The 20,989-nt window shown below is 41.6% G+C and overlaps 1 long non-coding RNA gene across 1 annotated transcript; it reads left to right on the top strand.

Annotated features, from left to right (window-relative positions):
* The first annotated feature begins 14 nt into the window (after positions 1-14).
* Positions 15-20,529, top strand: LOC121285040. The gene is made up of 6 exons (XR_005944597.1): positions 15-162; positions 17,162-18,715; positions 18,811-19,447; positions 19,549-19,688; positions 19,869-20,093; positions 20,280-20,529. It is a non-coding gene; the product is annotated as an uncharacterized LOC121285040 (long non-coding RNA).
* The last annotated feature ends 460 nt before the right edge of the window (positions 20,530-20,989 follow it).

Here is a 20,989-nt window from a genome sequence, read left to right as displayed (position 1 = left end):
CTCTGACAGCGCTGACGATCTGCGCAGTAACGGTGAACCTTGAGCTGAGATAAATGTCATAATTGTAAAAGTTTAACAAAGTGCTGGAAAAACTCAGCTGGTCTGGCAGCATCTGTGGAAACAGAAACAGAGTCCGCATGACTTCTTCAAAGCTAAAGAGAGGTTTGAATGTGATGGATTTTATACTGTTTAAGAGGGGGTGGAGCAAAATTGGCCAGGGATAGGTGAAAGCTGGAGAAATTGGACAAAGATGTCATGGACACAAGGCAAAGGGAGAGTTAATGGTAGTGTTAAAGACTAAAGAAGGGGCTGATAGTGGCATAAAGGTAATTTAGCAGTACGTGTTAATGGCAGAGCAAGGGTCAGCACTAAAATTAAAACAAATGGCAGACGGTACAGGGGTTGGGGGGAGAATTGGGAAAAAGGATAAAAACTTGATTAAAAACAAAATCAATAAATAAATAATTGGATTAAAAAGAGGGTTAAGGTGGAAGAGAGTGTTCATGGCCTGAAGTCGCTGAACTCAATGTTAAGTCCGGAGGGCTGTAAAGTGCCTAATCAGAAGATGAGGGCTCTTTCTCCAGTTTGCATGGGCTTCACTGGAATTTTGCAGCAGGCCAAAGACGGACATGTGAGCATGAGAGCAGAGTGGTGTGTTGAAATGGCAAGCGACAGGAAGGTCTTGGTCATGCCTGCGGACTGGCAAAGGTGTTCTGCAAAGCAGTCACCCAGTCTGCGTTTAGTCTCCCCAATGTAAAGGCGACCACATTGGGAGCAGTGAATAAAGCAGACCAAATTGAAGAAGGTGAAAGTAAAGTGCTGCTTCACCTGAAAGGAATATTTCAGGCCTTGGATGGTGAGGAGGTAAAGGGGCAGGTGTTGCACCTGTGATTGCATGGGAAGGTGCCCTGGTAATAGGATGAGGAGTTGGGGTGATGGAGGAGTGGACCAGGGTGTCATGGAGGGAACAGTCCTTATGGAATGCTGACAGGGGGGTTGAGGGGAAGATGTGTTTGGTGGTGGCATAATGCTGGAGATTGTGGAGGATGATCCTTTGAATGCAGAGGCAGGTGGGATGAGAAATGAGGACAAGGGGGACCCTATCATGTTTCTGGGAGAGAGGGGTAGGGGTGAGGGCAGAGTTGCGGGAGATGGGACGGACACGGTTGAGGGCCCTTTCAACCACAGTGGGGGAAAGGAAGACATGGCAGAAGTACCGTTTTGGAAGGTAGCACCATTGGAATAGATGCGGCAGTGGTGGAGAAACTGGGAGAATGGGATGGAGTCCTTACATGAAGCAGGGTGTGAGGAGCTGTAGTTGAGGTAGCTGTGGGGCAGCCGGTGTGCTTGTGTTCCTCACACCCTGCTTCCTGTAAGGACTCCAAACCATTCTCCCAGTTCCTCCGCCTCTGTTGCATGTGTTCCAATGATGCTACCTTCCAAAACGGCGCTTCTGATATGTCTTCTTTTATCCTTAACCAAAGGATTTCTCCCCCCTCCATGGTTGACAGGGCCCTCAACCATTTCCGACCCATCTTGCTCACCTCTGCCCTCACTCCTTACCCTCCCTCCCAAAACCATGATTGGATCGCCCTTGTCCACACTCTTTACCTGACCAGCCTCTGCATTTAAAGGATCATACTCCATAATTTCCACCAACTCCAGCATGATGCTGCCACCACCAAGCACATCTTTCCCTCACCCCTCCCCATCCGTGACACCCTCATCCACTCCTCCATCACCCCCAACTCCTCATCCCCTTCCCAAAGCACCTTCCCATGCAATCAAAGAAGGTGCAATACCTACCCCTTTACCTCCTCACCATCCAAGGCTCCAAACACACCTTTCAGTTGAAGCAGTGCTTCACAGGCACCTCATTCAATTTGGTTTGCTGTATTCGCTGCTCCCAATGCAGTCTCCTCTACACTGGAGAGACTAAATGCAGACTTGCTGACTGCTTTGTGGAGCAACTTTGCTCAGTCCACAAGCAAGACCCAGGCCTTCCTGCCGCTTGCCATTTCAACACACCATCTTGCTCTCATGCCCACATGTCTGTCTTTGGTCTGCTGAAATGTTCCAGTGAAGCCCAGTGCAAACTAGAGGAACAGTACCTCATCTTCCGATTAGGCACTTCACAGCCTTCTAGACTTAACATTGAGTTCAGCAACTCAGACCGTGAACATTCTTCTCCATCTTTACCCCCTTTTTAAACCATTTATTTATTCATTCATTCATTCTGTTTCTAATTTATTTATTTTTTATCGTCTCTCCCCAAATCCAGCCCCTCCCCACCCCGTACCATCTGTCATTTGTTCTAATGTTTTGGTTTCACAGAGCATTGACCATTGTTCTGCTATGAACACATTATTTTATCTTACCTTCATGCCACTATCAGCACCTTCTTTAGTCTTTAACACTACCATTAACACTCCTTTTGTCCTGTGTCCATGATATTTTTGTCAAATTTCTCTTTAAATCCCACTTATCCCCGACTTTCTATTTTGCTCCACCTGATCCACTCCATCTTAACCAATATAAAATCCATCAAATTCCTACTTCTCTTTAGCTCTGAAGAGTCATAAGGCCTCAAAGCGTTAACTCTGTCTCTCCAGAGTTGCTGCCAGACCTGCTGAGTTTTTCCAGTATTTTCTGTTTTTATTTCAGATTTCCAGCATCTGCAATATTTTGCTTTTATTATTGTAAAGCCTCCTTCATCATTGCAGGATGTGCTAAAGCCATTGTTGTTTAGTCACATCTATAATGTTGGAAAACCAGATGCCAGTTTCACACAGCAAGATCTGACAAGCAGCAATGAGATAACCCATTGATCCAGTCAGACTTGCACTATTGTCATGTGATTACATTGTAGGATCTGATTAATGTTGTGAAAGAATGAGAAAATTACGGTATAATTTAAATACCATTACATGCCAAGCTATAATTGACCTTGCACCTTGACATCGTTCCTCTGTTACTCTTGCCCATATTTAATTGTCATAGCTCCTGGCATAAAAATTGTTAATTTTTTTAGATTAAATGCCAGTTTTCACATTGCTGCCACTTAGACTGAAGAACCATTGCACTCTAGGTAAAACCAATTTCCTCAAATTAAGACGCAAGCCATTGCCTTTGGCCTCTGCCTCAAACACCATTCCCAAGTAACTGATTCCACTCCCTCTCCCTGGTCACTGTCTCAGGTCAAACCACACTTGCCATCCTATCTGATCCTGAGCTGAGATTCTAAACCCTGACCAGTTTCACCTTTTTATTGATTCCTTCATGAGATGTAGGTGTCACTGGCAAGGCCAGCATTTATTACCCATCCCTAATTGCCCTTGTAGCTTACTAGGTCATTTCAAAGGGCAGTTAAGAGTCAACAACATTACCATGTGTCTGGAGTCAGGTAAGTATGGCAGGTTTGTTTTCCTAAAGGATGTTAATAGCCAGATGGGTTTTTATGATCCAGTAATCACCATTACTAAGACTAGCATTCCATTCCAAATTTTATTAATTGAATTTAATATGATGGGATGTGAACCTATGTCCCCAGAGAATTAGTCTGGGCCTCTGGATTATTAGTCCAGTGACATGACCACTATACCACCATCTTCCCATTAAATTATAGCACAAAATAAGTCAATTTGTCTTGTCATGCCCGAACTGGCTCTTTGAAAGAGCAATTTTGCTTAGTCCTGTATCCTCGCTTTTTATTTGTAAGCCTGTAAGTTCCTATCCTCATGTATCTGTCCAGCACCCTTTTAAAATTATTTATGGAATTAGCTTCCTTCACCCTTTTAGAACATTCCAGATGCTGCCATCTCTGAGTGAAAAAAAAATTCCCCATCTTCCCTCTAGATCTATTGCCAATAATTTTAAATCTATAACCTCTGGTTACGGACCCACTCGACAGAGGAATAGATTTTTTGCCATTAGTTTTAAATCTATAACCGCTGGTTTTGATCCACTTGTCAAGAGGAATAGATTCACAGAATTGTTACTGTGCAGAAGGAAGCCATTTGGCCCATCCTGTCTGCACCGGCTCTGCGAATGAGCATTATGACTCAATGCCATTCTCCTGCCTTTTCCCCATAACCCTGCACATTGTTTCAATTTAAATAATCTAATGCCCTCTTGAATGCCTTGATTGAACCTGCTTCCATCATACTTCCAGGCAGTGCATTCCAGACCCGAACACTGGCTGTGTGAAAAAGTTTTTTCTCATATTTCTCATATTCTTCTGCAAATCACTTTCAATCTGTGCCCTCTCGTTCTCAATCCTTTTACGAGCATGAACAGTTTCTTCCTATTTACTTTGTCTAGCCCCTTCATGACTTTCAACAGTGATAGTCTCTATCAAAATCTGCCATAATCTTGAAAATCTCCAAAGTCACCACTTAACCTTCCCTGTTTGCAAGGAGAACAGTTATAATCTTTCCAATCACTCCTCATAAATGAAATACCTCATCCCTAGTAACATCCTGGTAAATCTTCTCTGTATCTTTTCTAAGGCCTTTACTTGTTTCCTGATGTGGTGTCCAGAATTTTCCACAATGCTCCAGCTGTTGCATAACCAATGATATGTAAAGATTCACCATGATCTATTTGCTTTTAAGTTCCTCTATTTATAAACCCAAACAATTATGTGCTTTTTAAACCACTGTCTCCCCGCACATCTCAGCCCATCTGCTGCTGAAACCCTCATCCATACCTTTTTTCCTCCAGACTTGGCTTCAGATGTGCTCCTGGCTGCCCTCCCATCTTCTATCCTTCATAATCCTAACTTCATACAAACCAATGCTCATAGCATCCTGTTCATCCATCACTTCTGTGCTTGCTGACCTGCACTGATTCCCATACCAACAATGGTCTATTGTAAAATTCTCAATCTTGTATTCAAACCCCTCTATGTCCTTGTTCTCCCCCCCTTCCTTATTTTTAACCTTTAACTCTACAATTCACTGAAAACTCTTGTGCACTCCCCACTTCCTTGATCCTACCATTAATAGCTGTGTCTTCAGCTGTATAAGCAATAAGCTCTTGAAATCCCCCTCTTCGCCTGTCCAGTTCTCTTTCCTCCTTTGAAATGCTCATTGAAATCTTTCAAGTGTTAATGTGTCCTTCTATTGCTCAGCGTCAATTTTTGTCTGACTATGCTGCTTAGAAGGGCATTGTGATCCTTTTACTACATTAATAGGCACTGTATAAATTGTTATGATATGGCAGGTGCTAATTGCCTAAAGGGAAACTTGACCAAGCTATCATAATGATTTGGAATTTGTATTTTTATTATGAAAAGGTATGTGTACTGAAGTCAGAAGTAAAGATTCCACTACCACTTTTGGAGATTTTAAATATTGAATTAAAACATTTGTTAGCAAAATAAAAGTTAACCACACAAGATAACAGTTACACAGTTAAGTTTAGTCTTATAACATTTCCCAAAAGATTCCTACTTAGCTAGACTCATGAATAAAGACCTCCTTCAAGGTAACAATACCTATAGATTCTTAATTTATAAAACATCCAGTAATATTAACGGAAGGCATCCACTGTTGCTATAAGGGGGGTATTTCACAAGCTTCTCCCTCCATCTCACTTAACAACGGATATCCAAGGCTCATAACAAAACCGTGCTTTCTGGAACAACCAGATACTTCTATAAGGTGGCTAGAAGCTGCTTCCTTCTGTTAGGAAATATAGATAGTTTAAGTATGTTATATTTGTATTTGTGGATGTTAGGAATGAGTTTTAGCTTTAAAGTTTAAGTTTGATTTGTATTTCTGTATCTATGTGTTAAGAGAGGTCAAATGGACTTTTAGTTTCACTTTAAAAGGCTGCTTGCATTTCTAATGAGTTTACAACTGCTATAAGGTAAAGATAAACACACAAAAGTAGAAATACAGTGCTATTACCTAACAACAGGGGGCCAGATAGGCAAGTTCCTCCCACGGACAAACATATAGAAGAAAAAAGCAGTTTGATTTGGAAGCTACTGGAGTTCAACTGGTTTTGGAGTTGCTGCTAGGAGAGACTGGAGCAAAGAGGACAGATAGAAGCCCCAAGCTAAAGAAAAACCCCAAAAATACAGGAGTGTGGAAGGGTAAAGCCCAAAGAAGACCTTGTAGTCAAAGTAAGGACAGGAACCTGGGAAAAGGCCCTCTTAAGTGAAATTAAGAGTGAGGGGCAGAGAGAAATACTCCAAACTTTAGATTTAAAGAGACAAAAGTTGCAGAAGGCAGATTTAAAGCAAGAACAGGTTGCAAGAGGCAAGAAGGTCCAAGGTGACAGCATAGGGTCTGTAACTCTTTGCTATGGGCATGTGAAGCAGTGGTGTATTGTTGACAGCTGAGTTGGCGAGAGAGTGTGTATGGAAGATAGCTTGAATGCATGTGGTGAACTAGGGAAGAGGAACATCAGAAGGAGAGTTTAAAAAACTGGAGATGAACCCTTGTGGAAAGCGTCTGTGAGAAAGTGTCAGTTTGGGAGGAGATTCCAAGGCGAGGTCTTGGAGAGTGGAGATTGGAAACCCTCATGTGAAGGATGGAATTCAGTGAGACTGTTTGGCTCACAGTGTGTCAAGCGTCTGGGGGGAGTTGGGGAGAGATCCATAGCATCTGGTTGAAGTGGCATATGTCCCTTGAGGTCAAGGTGTGTGTCTGACCACAGGGTGGCATAGGTTCACATTGACTGTGTACTTACTGTATACATTAAAGTATAATATAACTTTTGTGACTTGTGTTATCCTTACAAATCGGCTTTTATCTGTGAAAGTATAGTTGTGGGTGAAGGAGTATTGTAGTATAGTTCATCTTTTCTTGTTGAATATGTGTTTTATTCTTTTGTAAAAAGTTCATCAGCTGACTCCTGTGACTCTCCACGTATTTAAACAAATAAATAAAAGTTAGGATCTATCAGGCTGGGTTCCACCCAGGAACAGATTTGTCCAGGGGTAATCTTAGCTGGGGATCATAACACTTCATAGGACTGTGCTCACACAGCACATTCTTCAAAATCACATGACCACACACCAAGCTTTCAATCTTTCCTTAAATATATTTTCCCCTTTCATCTTTAAATCCATTGTTTTTAACTTTCTTTTGAAAGTTACCTTTCCCAGAATCTAAAACCTTTCATGTTGTCTTTATGGCCACTACTTTCTGGAAAAATAAATTTAATAACTGTGCTTTATTTATTATCTTTGCCAGTTGTAAAACCCACTTTTTCTCTCTTTGAAATTCAATGGCTAAAAATTCACTCCTCATTTATCTTCTAATCAAATTCCTATTCATGTTGTATCTACTAGTATCCCTTCTTAGCTCACTTATCTCCACTTCAGAGATGTCTGCTTTACACTTCACCATTTGTTGATTTAAACCTTGAAGTTTGACTGTCTTTAGTTTAATTAAATTAGTCACACACAACATACACACAGCCCCCACAAGCCTGCTTCACAGTATCCAACAATAATATTGGAAACAATGATATTTTCTTTACAAAATATAATTTTTGAAAGATAATGGTGCTGGTGTCCTGGCAGCAGTGTGATTTATTGCTCCAAGGTTGTTTTCTTTTTTACATGTTTTCCAGTTGGCCTAACCTCATTTGTTTAGCTTTCAGCAATTTAAGTGGGAGGGATTGATGTAGGATTTAAATCCCTGAGGTAGAATATTTCCCCCGTTGGGCGCGGACCCAATCAGTGCCCCCGATCAGGTCTGCGCTGCCATTTTACATGGGCGGGCCGATTAAGGCCTGCCCAGCGTGATGCACACCAGGAAGCACTGAGTGCTCCCTGTGTGGGTGGGTGGGGGTTCCCCGAGTCGGGGCCTGCGCTCTCTTGCGCATGCGCGCGAAAGAACGCAGAAATCTCCCTGAGGCACAGAGCTGCCTCAGGGAGATTAGTTTAAGTTCCAAAAATTTTAACAAAGAAAAAACAATTTTAAGACATGTCCCCTCATGTGACAGTGTCACATGAGCTGGGACAAGTCAATGAATTCTAATGAAAAATATTATTTAATTTATAAACCCTTCATGAAACCTCATCCCGCCCGTGGATGAAGTTCCATGAAAAATGCGAAGGCAACCTGGGCTCTTCACCTGCCCGCCAACCTTAACATTGGATGGGCAGCTTTCTCAAAAGGCTTAATTAGTTCGTTAATAGCCTTAACAGGCCTTTGACAGTTTGGCGGGCCAAACTGAAAATCTAAATGATGCGCGGTGACATTGGGATGCACACCTGACATCACCCTGTGTCATTTTACGCCTCAGCGAGCGGGCCCCACCCCCGCTCGCCAAGACGAACATTAGCCACTGAATCCTTAAATGATTAAGAAGTCACGTTGTATTTCAAACATATGCATCATCTCGATCTGTGACTAGAAGATCTCCCATAAAGTTGCCCATGTTCAGTCACAGGAGGGGCTGATTTGGAGGTGTTATCAGTGAACTGTGCTGGTTAAAATATAACAGGAAATATATATGACACAGGAGGTCTGAGCTATACACAAGGCCTATATAATAGATAGAATGTCATGTTTGATTCTATACTCCCCAGCTTCTGTAACAGTCTCTACAGGTAACAATAGTTAACATTATAGGAATGAAACACTGCAAGTACCCATTTGGTCTATTGTAGCTGTATCACTACTAATTCCTTAACTGGAACAGCATAATTTAATTTGCTTAGGTTGTTTCACACTCAGATCCATGGGCCACATCATTATTAATGTCCCACTATCCAAGTTAATATTTTAGCTCCCTCTAGTTCTTTAGCCTCCCAATTCACTTTCCTACAATCTATTTTGAAGGTCACTGGTTTGCAATTTGTTTGCGGTTCCACCCATCTTTCCCTGAAAGATGGGTGGAATTACAAACATGATTCCAAATCACAAATTAAAATCCTGTGAATCAATCTAACAGAAGTAGAATTTAACTTTTCATAAAAGAACTTTATATTTTTAACAAGGCTGTTGGGCTGTTATTGGAAATTATGCCAAAACAGGTGATATTTCCCAAACATCAAATGAGACTTTCTCTAGCTACCTTCGTACATACAGAAATAAAAGTTATTATTAATAAGAATGTTAATGCTTATATTTTAAAGCAAAATTTTAGGAAAAGAAAGACATATTTATGGAGCATTTTCAGGAACACAGGACAACCCAAAGTGCTTTACAGACTCCCCCCACAAGCCCCCTCGCACCTTCACTCACCTTTGGCCTGGGGTCCCTAATTGTTCTTGGGCCTCTGGTGGGTGCATTGTCAGCAGATACCACTGCTCCAGGTTGCACTGACAAGCAATAGAGAGCTGCTGGCCTCTGATTGGCCAGCAGCTCTCGGGTGTGGCAATGCAGCAGGATCCTTTCGCTCCACCCTCTTGCTCAACTAAATGTCCCCCACCTCCAAACTCTCCTCTGGTGAGGGGCCACTAACTTTCTTCCAGTATTCTAGGTGTGGCCTCCCTAAGGCCCTGTACAATAGTCACAAAACTTCTTAATTCTTGTACCCCAATCCCCTTGCAATAAAGGCCAACACAGCATTAGGCTTCCTAATTGTTTGCTGTACCTGCATGCTAACTTTCTGTGTTCCTTGTATGAGTACACCCAAGTCCCTCTGAACATCAAGATTTATAAGTTTCACCCATTTTGAAAAATATTCTGTTTCTCTATTTTTGCAACCAAAGTGAATGAACTCATACTTCCCCACATTATATTCCATCTGCTACAATGTGCACTTAACCCATTGTTAAGATCCCCATAGGGATCAATAACTTATAAGAAGAGATATGAATTTCCCAATAGATATGAATTGCATGACAAAATTTCACATTTCAAGACTTTTACTGTAACAAACAAACTAAAATCAAGTGACTAACCACTTACTTAGTAGCCAGCCAATACACTAAACAATAGAAAAGATATTTCCCATGAACTTCTTAACACGACCGAAAACCACACATCATGTTTACACACTACATCGCACTCTCCACAGAAATGTAGCATTATATATAAATTCCCAAGTTCCTCCCGGCTTTAACAGAATCTCTTCTCCCTGCCCCACCAGGGTGAATCTTCCAGTGTCCTTTTAAACAAAGCTGCTTTACTCAATTTTCTGAGCATAATCAAATGGAGTTCTAGTAGCAAGGCACCCACTGGTCAGTAAAATAAACAAAAAATCAAATAACAACTCCTTTGTCTTTAACTCTTTCCAAGCCTCGTTATTTTGAACAGGGGATCTTTCCTCACCAGCACTCTGGTGGTTAACCCAAAAACAGTCCTTTTCCTCTGCTTGGCATAGCAGCAAACCTCTCTGTCTGATTGACCCTGAGAGTCTGTGAGTCGGTACACAGCATGACCAGCTGCTTCTTCTATTTTGTCAAGGTGTTAACACTTGCACCTTACTTTCAATAAACTTCAATTTGATTTTCTGTCTCCATAACAAGTAGGCTTGTGTATGGACATATTTCATAGGAGGTCACATTCTTCTTGCCAAACTACTCCATTTTACCTTGAATTAAAGGAAACAATTTAAAACATAACCATCTTATAACGTTCAGCATTCATAATACTATCTATATCTCTTTGTAGCCACTTTGTGTCCTCCTCCTAGCTTGCATTCCCTTCTAGTTTTGTGTTGTCAGAAAACTTAGATGCATTACTTTCTAAGTTTTTGTCTAAGTCACTAATATTGATTGTAAATAGCTGAGGTCCCAGCAATGATCCTTGCAGCACTCCACTAGTCACAGCCTGCCAATTTGAAAATGCCCCACTTCTCCCTACTCTTTGCTTCTTGTCTATTAACCAATCCTCTATCCATGCTAATATCTCATCCCCAATTCCACACGCTCTTATCTGGCCTATTAACCTTCTGTGTGGCACCTTACTGAATACCTTTTAGAAATCCAAGTACGCTACTGGTTCCACTTTATCTACCCTACTAGTTACATCCCCAAAAAACTCTCATAAATTTGTCAAACACAATCTTCCTTTCATGTTGACTTTGTCTGATCATACTATCATTTTCTAGGTGTGTTATTAAGACTTCCTTAATAATAGACTCCAGCACATTCCCAATGCCTGATGTCAGGCTGACTGACCTGCAGTTCCCTATTTTCTCTCTCTCCTTCACTTCTTGAATAGCAATGTTACATTTGTAAACTGCCAGTTCCCTGGGACTGTTCTAGAATCTAGGGGATTTTGAAAAATCATAACCAGTGCATGCACAATCTCTGCAGCTATCTCTTTTAGACACCGAGGATTTAGATATCTGGTCCTGGGGGTTTGTCGGATTTTAATCCTTAAGTTTCTCCAGTACTTTTTCTCTGCTGATATTAATTACCTTAACTTCTTCACTCTTACTAGACCCTAGGTTTTTTCTATTTCTGGTATGAAAGTTGTATCTTCTATTATGAGGACAGAAATGAAAGATTTGTTCAATGTCTCTGCCATTTCCTCCTTCCTTGTGACAATTTCCCCTCTCTCTGCTTTTAAGGGACCAATGTTTACTGTAGCTGCTCTCCTTTTTATATATTTGTAAAAGGTCTTACAATTTGTTTTTATATGCCTGGCCAGTTTACTCTCATATTCTACTCTTTTTTACCTTTTTATCAACTTTTTGGTGGCCCTTTTCTGGTTTCTAAAACACTCCCAATCCTTAGACTTACTACTATTCTTTGCAACATTATAAGCTTCTTCTTTTACTCTATTACTATCTTTAACCTCTGTCGTGAAAAGGTATTAATGTTATTGGAAATTATTTTTAAATTGGAATTGTAGTAGGGTCTGTGTCTATGGGCAGAGTTTTGCCCTTGGTGTTCGAGATTGGCGGGGGCAGTCGGGAAGCCAACCATGATTGACAATGCTCTGTGGTTTTATGCAGGCGGGTCAATTAAGGCCCACCCAGCATGATACGCAAGCGGCAATGTTGAGCGCTGACTTTGTGGGCGGGGGTAGGAAGGCGAGCAGGCCTAGCATGCAATTCATACATGCATGTGAAAGAGCGCTGAATAATCTCCCTGAGGCACAGAGCTGCCTTAGGGAGATGAAGAATATATTGAAAAAATTATTAAACAGCACAAAAAAGTAATGAAATGCGTACCCTCATGTGACTCTGTCTTATGAGCAGGGACATGTTTTTAATTCAAAATTAAAGTTTTTATTTTATTTGTATTTGATTTTGGAAATCTCATCCCGCTCAGGGATGAGGTTTCCAAAAAAACACAAAGGCCGCTAGACCTTTTCGCCTGCCTGTCAACTGTTAGGTTGAATGGGCAATAAAAAATTGAGCACAATTGATAACTTAATGGCCTTAATAGGCCTTTTAATTGGCGTACACACTGCCGGATCTGGCGAACTATTACACGACTGTATGTTGATGTTAGCACGCTCAGCCAATGTCATCGCGTGTCATTTCACGCTCAGTCAGGTTGGGTGCGCGCCCACCCGCCAAGCTAAAAATCCTGCCAAATGTGTATGTGTCTGTATGTAGCTTAATTGGATTAAAACCAGCTAATCTGGGTGCTTTGATGTACAGTAGTTTGAAATGTTAATTAGATAAATGCAAGGATAGAAGGTAAAGAGTACATTTGCATTTGTTGAATAAACCTTTCAAAAGAATAGGTAAAATCTTGCATCTAGCTAAAGAGTCACCAAGCATTGTGTTTACTAATAAAATTTGTGGAATGAAGGATTATTTTTTGGAGAGGTAAAATTAAAAAAGCTAGTATACAACAGAAAATTTACATTCAAAGGGCAACTAGGTATAAACCAAGAGGAGTTTGTGTGTGTGAGTCAGAGACATATAAGAGCTAACCAGCCTGTAAGCCTAGGACTGTGTCTGCAAAGGAACCTCATTTTGAATTTGTAAGGTCAAATGTGCTTTGCCTGGTGTCTGTTTAAAGCCTATGGGTTATTGTTGCCTTGGTGAAGACTTACCTGGGTGTGATTAATTTGGGAACTTGTTTAACAGTTATTATGGTAGTAATTTGTAGACATGTGTATGTGTTTAATTTATTGTTAAATTAATAAATGTTCAATTTAGTTTTATATAAAAAACCTCTTGGGGGCTTAGTGGTTTCATTTCTGAATTCAGAGCTGCACCTCAAACATACCAATTGAAAATATAGGTTATGAAAGTTGTTTAAGTTTCCCTCTGGGATTTAAACAACTCAGCCTTTACCAATTGCTGTGTCATAACACGTCCTTAGTAAGGTACAAATGAATCTTTCTTGCTAAATTTTTGTTTTTGAATGGAATGTATTTTCATTCAACATTTGAGTTGTCTCTTTAAATGTTTTCACTGTTTATTTACCATGCCTTTTAGTCTATTTACCCAATCAACCTTAGCCAGCTCTCCCCCAGACCTATGTAATTGGTTTTAAGTTGAAGATTCTTGTTTGTGATTGGAGTTAGTCGATGACAAATTTTATATGGAATTCAATTGCATTAGCACAACATTTCCCAGTGGATCTTTTACTATGAGATTCCTAACTAGCCCTTCCTCATTACACAACACTAGATCTAAAATAGCTTTATCCCTAGCTGGTTCCACAATGTATCATTCCAGGAAACACATTGCTCAAAGTGTAGTGTGGGAAGAAGGGGGTTTTATTCATGAGCACTGGCACCAGTACTCAGGAAAGAGGGTGTGGGTCCATTGGGATGTGCACCACTTAAACCAGGCTTAAATCACAAAAGCCTTCTACAAACTCATCTTCCAGACCACCTTTGCTAATTTGATTGGTCCAGTGAATATGAAGATTAACGTCATCCACAATTATTACATTGCCTTTGTTACATGCTCCAATAATTTCTTGTTTAATACTCCATTCAAGGGTATAACCACTGTTAGGTGCCTACAAAGTACTCCCACTAGCGTTTTCTGACTCTTGCTATTCCCAATCTCCCCCCATATTGATCTTACTTCCTGATCTTGCAAGCCCAAGATCCTTCTCAGTGAAGTCCTTTACGTCACCCTTTACCATCAGGGCTAGCCTCCTCCTTTGCCATTCTTGCCTAGCTTGTGTACCCTGGAATATTTATTTCCCAAACTTGGTCAATTTATAACCATGGGCTGAATTTTACAGGCCACCCACAAGCAGGAAAACAGTTGAGTTGACTCATAAATTAGGCATACCCGTCACCGGTCGACCTGCCTCAACAAGATTTTACGGGCGGCTGGGGTGACATTAGGTGGGTCACTCACCTGTGGCCCAATTGAGGCCCTTAAGTGGGAAATTAATGTCCAATTAAGGACCCCATCCCACCACCACTCCGATATAATGGCAGCTGGAGAGGCCTGTGCCCATGTAGCCCAGCCGCTTTAACCCTGCAAGCTGCTGGTCAGTGAAAGGCATATTTCCTCCTTCTTGGGCCCCCCGTGTCAATCATAGGCTCCCCTCCCAACATCCACAACCACCCCCCCCCCCCCCCCCCCAAATAGGATATCATTTGTGACTTTGAAAAGAGCCATTGTGGTACTGTGAAATGGGAGCAAATTTGTTGGAAGGGATTCAAACATTGAATTCTGGAAAGATGGACATGGATTTGGGAGGGGCCAACACATTCACGGACTTTGGAAAGGAAGGGGAAGTTGAAGATGGGATGGTAGTTTGCAAGGAAGGTGGCTGTAGTAAAGTGAGGTACCCTGCCCCTTTAAGAGAATGCAAGTGTACTGATCATGTGACAGCACTAATGACAGCACTGTACAGCGCGGGCAACTGGGATCTGGAAGTCTAGTTCTGGAGGTTTCTGAGTGAGCATGTATGATCTCGTGCTCTGCCTTATGTCACAATAAACCATCACTGTTTATTCTTACATCAGTCTCTTCCTGTTGTTGACTGCAAGCAGCAATTGATGAGAACATAGGAAGGCATGCAGTTAGAGTTCAATCGGCCAATGAACTCATTTACCCAAGACATAAAAGTGGTGACGTGGATAAAGAACAAAAGAAAATAAATTTCAAATTTCATTGGAAAGAGCATCTGTACTTGTAAAATAGGCGACAGCCAACAACTGGAGCAGAAAGCAGTCCTGCAGTTTAAAATTTTTTTAAAACCTGCAGAATTGCGGGGATCCTGCCAAAATTTGAAAAGAGTGCAAATCCCAGCAGAGAAAAACCAACAGCTGCAGAGATAACGTTAAAAAAAATGGTGATTGCTCTTAAAACGGTAATGCATTTAAACTGGTAAATAAATGAAAAATGGCTATGGACAGAAAATTATAAGAAACCCCAGAGAGAGTGCCATTCCATGGTAAACCAAACACCTAAATTCGTCATTACCTGGAAAGCCTATCGGAAGTGCAGTTCCCTTGCAGTCATTCATGATGCTGCAGTTTGGGCGTGTTGATCCATTCAACCCCATTTCAGATGACTGGTCTCAGTATGTCAAATGCCTAGCGTTCTTTTTACTGCTAACGACATCACGGGGAAGGAGAAGAGGGCGATTCTTTTGTCCTCACTTGGGAGCAAAATGTACGGCAGATCCGTAGCCTTACGTTACCTGACACCCCCAACTCAAAGACTTTTGATGAGTTAATAAAAATTTTACAGAGCCACCTGAGACTAAAGCCTTCAGTTACTATGCAGTGCTTCAAGTTCAATTCAAGGAACAGGTTTCCAGAAGAGACAATAGCTGACTATGTGGCAGTTTTAAAGGCATTAACTGAGCATTGAGAACTCGGAGCGTCCATTAGTGATATGTTGAGAGATCGGCTGATATGCGGGATTGGAGATGATACCATCCAAAGGCGTTTGCTAGTTGAACCTAGTCTAGACTTCAGTAAGGTATTAGAATTAGTTACTGTGATGGAAAGTGCTAATGGAAATTCCGAAGTTACAAAAGATACACAAAATGGCGCCGTCCATCTGGTCGAGCGGGACAATCCGACAACAAAAGGTACAAAAACTTTGGATTTCACGGAAAGGCAGGAAATCCTCTCTAGCTCCAGACCATTGAAAAACAATAGTACTGCAGTGAAAACCCACAAAATGAAAGAGAAATACATCCAGGCCTTCAGTGAGCGAACGACAACTCAAACAAGTCAAGTGCTTTTCCTGCCACTGCTATGGCCACATAATGTGGCACTGCAGAGAAAGGCTATAACAACACCATAAAGGCAGAAGGAAAAATCATAAAATATGCCTCATGGAAGAGCCAGAAGAAATAGAATCAGACATCCATTCATTACGTATTCATATAACCTCAAAGTGGGCAGAACCGAGCCAATCTAAGTAGTCATTACAGTTAACGGACAACCCATTAAGATGAAAGTTGATATGGGAGCATCGATGTCCATCATTGGAGAGCATGCATTTAGATATCTGAGTAAAGGAACCCATCCTTTGAAGTTAGGAGTTTTGGACACAAAGCTGAGGACATACATGGACGAGGAAATAGATGTGAAAGGGGTATGTGAATTCAAGGTGCAGTATGAGGAACAGTCTGCAAAATTACCCCTATTTGTAATGTCAGGCAGGGGACTCAGTCTCCTTGGAAGGAACTGGCTGGGAGAGATAAATCTTGAGGGCCCACTAAGTTCTCAACAGAAAAGTTGCTGCAAGAAAAAATGAGTAAGCAAAGACCCAATGGCAGAAGCCCGGGTCAGAGTTCAAGCTGAAGTCAGCATCCTTCGAAAGGAAATGGAAAATCTATTAAAGAACTTGCATGCCCTACAAAATTCAATCAGCTCCCAATTTGCGCCATGAAAAAGATATGAAGAAGAAAAGGAAGAGTTAAGCCTGTCACTGGCCGAGTTAAGGAACAAATTAGCTGAGAAGGGGCAACAATAAGCAATTCTCCAGGAAACTATGAATGAGAATAGGAAATAATTGGAAGAGCCAAAGCAGCAGTTGCATAAAAGCCCTGAATTTTTAAAGCTAGAAGGCCCTGAATTCTCAGAAGAGCTGTCGGAAAACCCAACTACTGAGCTCATTCATGTTCAGCTTGCGCCTGAGTCTAGTCCAGCCAAAAGCAAAATTAAAGAGAAGACAGAAATATGGGTCAGTGCTACCAAAGAAAGGACAGGCAGGAAGAAAAAGAGAAATCATTGACAGTCCTCGGAAAGAAAAGCAAAAAGATTTCTTTTTTTCTTTTCTTCTTTCTCCTGACACATCATGTAGCTCAATGCTGAATTGTTTTGTGCTTGTTGCCCTTTATCTGTTTCAGCTTGGAGTGGAGGGGCAGCAGGAGTGAATGCGACTGCACCGGAAGATGATGATATCATCCACTGAGGGACAGAGTGGGCAACTGCCCCCGAAAATGTGGTCTCGGAAACACCAGCTGAGGTTGTTGGGCTATGATGCTCAACCTGTCAAAGAAGGCCTCCTGAGAGACTTGACCTGTAAATTGTTATTGTGGAAATAGTTAATGTGTTTTAAGCTTGTTAGCTGTACTTTTAAGTAAAGGGGGAGGGACGTGGTAAATTGAGGTACCCTGCCCCTTTAAGAGAATGCAAGTGTACTGATCATGTGACAGCACTGATGAATCACTGTACATCTGGGGGCAACTGTGGGCAACTGAGAACTGGAAGTCTAGTTCTGGAGGTTTCTGAGTGAGCATATATGATCTGGTGCTGTGCCCTATGTCTCAATAAACCATCGCTGTTTATTCTTACATCAGTCTCTCCCTGTTATTGATCACAAGCAGCAATTGATGAGAACATAGGAAGGCATGCAATTAGAGTTCGGTTAACCAATTAACTAATTTATCCAAGACATAAAAGTGGCGGTTTTTTGAGGAGAGGGTTGATAATAGAACATTTAAAGGAGAAGGGGACAGCACCTGAAGAGAGAGAACCATTAACAATATCAGTTAACATGGGGACGAGGCAGGGAGATTGGATGATCAGCAGTGCAGTGGGAATAGGGTCGAGGAAGCAAGAAGTAGGTCTCATTTTTACTTACCTGTAACAAATTCCACGATTCCTCCTGTTGGATAATGGTTTTATTCTTTTTGGCGCCTGTTTTGAAGATCTCCCTTCATTCCCTCCCATGTAAGACAGAAGTTCCGCCCTACTCGGTTGGCTATTGTAGCTGCCCCAATGCTGGTCGCTGATTGGTCACTTTGAGTTTCATGTTTAAAAACAAGGCTGGAAGCCAGAGTGCACATTTCAGTTACTCCATCAAACATTAAAGGTGAAGAGAAAAGCAGGTAAGATAATTTTGGCGCAAACAAGCCATCCAGTGGGTGGAGAAGGAGAACTTTTAAAAAGATCATATGGGAGGAAAGGAATGGTCAAAGTTAACAATTTCTGATCTTTGATTTTTCACAAATCCATGCGATCAGATTCTAAGAGCCACTGTAATAGATTTTAAAAGTTGCTGCCCTCTAAGCAGGGGAGGGGAGAGGGAAATTGGTTGGCTGAGTGGAGATATAGAGGGGTAAAATGGAGACATGGTTATATTCTTGCAACTCAGGAGAGAAGAGCTCTTTTGGCACTGCTTTCTTAAACCAATCCAATCCATAACTTTAGGATCCAAGAATGGCTGGTGCAGCAAAAGTTTGCTTACACTCGATTCCTGGATGATAAGCAAGTCTGCAGGATTGTGTCCAGTAAAGAGGACATTAAAAAGTATGATCCTGAGACCCACCATGAGTATAAGGTCTACAAGGTACGGTGGGTGCCGACAAGTGTTGATGTTTCAATTGACTATGATTCTGGAAAGAAGAACCGGATGGGGGATGATGTCTTTTATGAGGCATAGATCCTTTTGCTTGGAGGTAAATTTCAATAAAAAAGCTGAAACTTTGTGCTCATGGCTATTGCAAACTAAGGGTGCCTTGAGACATGTTGAGTTTTCTTTCTTTGTCTGCAGCATCCCGCGAGGGCCTCAAGGAGCAGATGACGTCCACACTCATTCAAATACCAAAGGTTTGGGACACTAGTGTGGAAAGTGACACCAGTACAAATAATGTACCCCTCGCAACCCTACAAGCAAAGAGCACTAGAAGATGCTATTGCGACCAGGGTATATGTGCAGCTCCCAACGCATTCTTTGTCATTGTGTTAGCTGATGTTGTAATCTCACTGACCTGTATGAACAACAATGTGCCTCTAAGCAAAGAGTGCATGGAACTTGTATACCAGCTCATGTCAAAAATGCCAACAAGCTTGCGAACATCTCAATTCTTTTTCCTGATAGAAGGATAAGATTGCCCAAGCAGAGGTGGCCCAAAGCAAGAAGCTGCAAAGCGTGATGTCCCAAATTCTAGCAGCCAAGATTGTTACAGCTAGTGCTTCCAGGGTAGAAACGTATTTGGAGCATTGCGTAGAACCTGCCAACAACTGGGAAGAGCTACTAACCGTTCAGAAGCTGCAGGCAGAGAAGGCAGCTCCCTAGCAGAAGCTGGAGGAGTTTTCTGAGATCAATCAAGGCCTCCAAGAAAGGTTGCAGAAAGTACCGAAGCTCAACTGCAAGCTCCAGGACCAACCTCTCAACACCTACATGCAGAGTAATATGCATTTAGATAACTGTAGCCCTTATGGCACAGCTAGCTATCTTATTGCGGAGGAATCATATAAGCTTAACTATTTACCTTGCTTTCTGTTGCAGCCTGGGGACCACAGCAATCACGTGTGTGGACACAGCAGCCCATGATGCCTTTCTGAGCAACAACCCTGCCCAAGCCTGCACAGATTGAAGCCGCACCCACATTTATTCGCACAGTCGGGGAGGCAAGCACACACGCAGAGGTGCTTTACACTCCAATAGACAGGAAGATATGCTTTTCTCAATATGCCAGATAAAAACAGTGCTGGTTCACACACAAAGCATTCTTAAAAGCAGTGGATTTCACATCTGTATTCATACAGAGTCTGTATAATTTAGTCTGCAGGCAGATTACTGATATGTTCCTTTTTTTTTCCCTACAGGTTCAATTGCAGGGTGGTGTGGAGCTCACTGAGCGGCAGTGATCTCGTGTAACAACCCAGAGGACAAATTCCCTATTTGTTAAGTCCCTGACTATGGCTGTGTGGGGCTTTGACATGCTCAGAGGCAGCTCCATATATGGTTGTGTCTGCCCATGTTTCATTACAGTGGCACAGAGCAAACAGCTAAGCCCGCGCTCTCACCCAGGAAAATGAGTGCTGTCAAAGGTAGATGTTCACAAGCACTGTTTACTCTTAGAGTGTATTCACTGTAGATGTCCATATCCTTTGGTTTTCATCTCACCTCTCCCCTGTGATAAGCTATCTCAATTATACAATGCTGACTACAGTCGCAATTTTAATGGTTTCAATGAGACAATGCTTATGTTTTCCCTTTTCTTTCCCCATCTGCAGCATGTTTCACTCATCATTTGAAGAAGAGGTTGGGTGAGAATAAGGTCACAAAGGAGCAAGCAAAGCTGAACAGCTACATTTCAGAAAAAATCATGGATCTGAACCAGAAAAACAAATTGGCCTGAAATGAGTTGGCATAATGTTCATGTGTTTTCCTCCTTATTCTCCTGGAATAACGTAATTGTTGCCCCCTTTCCCAAGACCATTATTTAGCACTTTTTTCCAGTGATCAATGTTGAATTTTAAATTTAATTTTGTATTGTTCACATTTTTCTTAATAAAATCTGCATATTATTTATACATACTTTTATTTTGAGTGTTTTGTCCAGCAGCAAATCTGCAGAATCACACTTATTAATATTGAGCATTTTCATCCTCAAAAATACACAATGGAAGGGAGTATTATCAGTTGATGCTCGAGTCTGCACCTGCAATAAATATGACAAATAAATGCATAAACAATTAATATAAGTGCAATATATGGAACAGCAGATAAACTGGAAAAATAACCTGTTCTGACTAGTACTAGCTATATCACAAGTAATACTGGCCCACCAGTATTAACTGGCATGTTTTACTGGAACACCAGTTTTGAGCTGTTCTTATTTCCCTGTTCAGAACTGGTTCCAGCTGGTACCCACATTATTGGAATTTCCTTCGAGCAGAGAGAGACATAGGTGGGGTAGAGTCAGCATGGAGCATTGACAAGT

Source organism: Carcharodon carcharias, chromosome 1 (assembly GCF_017639515.1).
Source record: "Carcharodon carcharias isolate sCarCar2 chromosome 1, sCarCar2.pri, whole genome shotgun sequence".
In the NCBI taxonomy this organism is placed as follows: domain Eukaryota; kingdom Metazoa; phylum Chordata; class Chondrichthyes; order Lamniformes; family Lamnidae; genus Carcharodon; species Carcharodon carcharias.
Note: the sequence above shows the minus strand (reverse complement) of the source record. Positions and strands in the feature narration are given on the sequence as shown.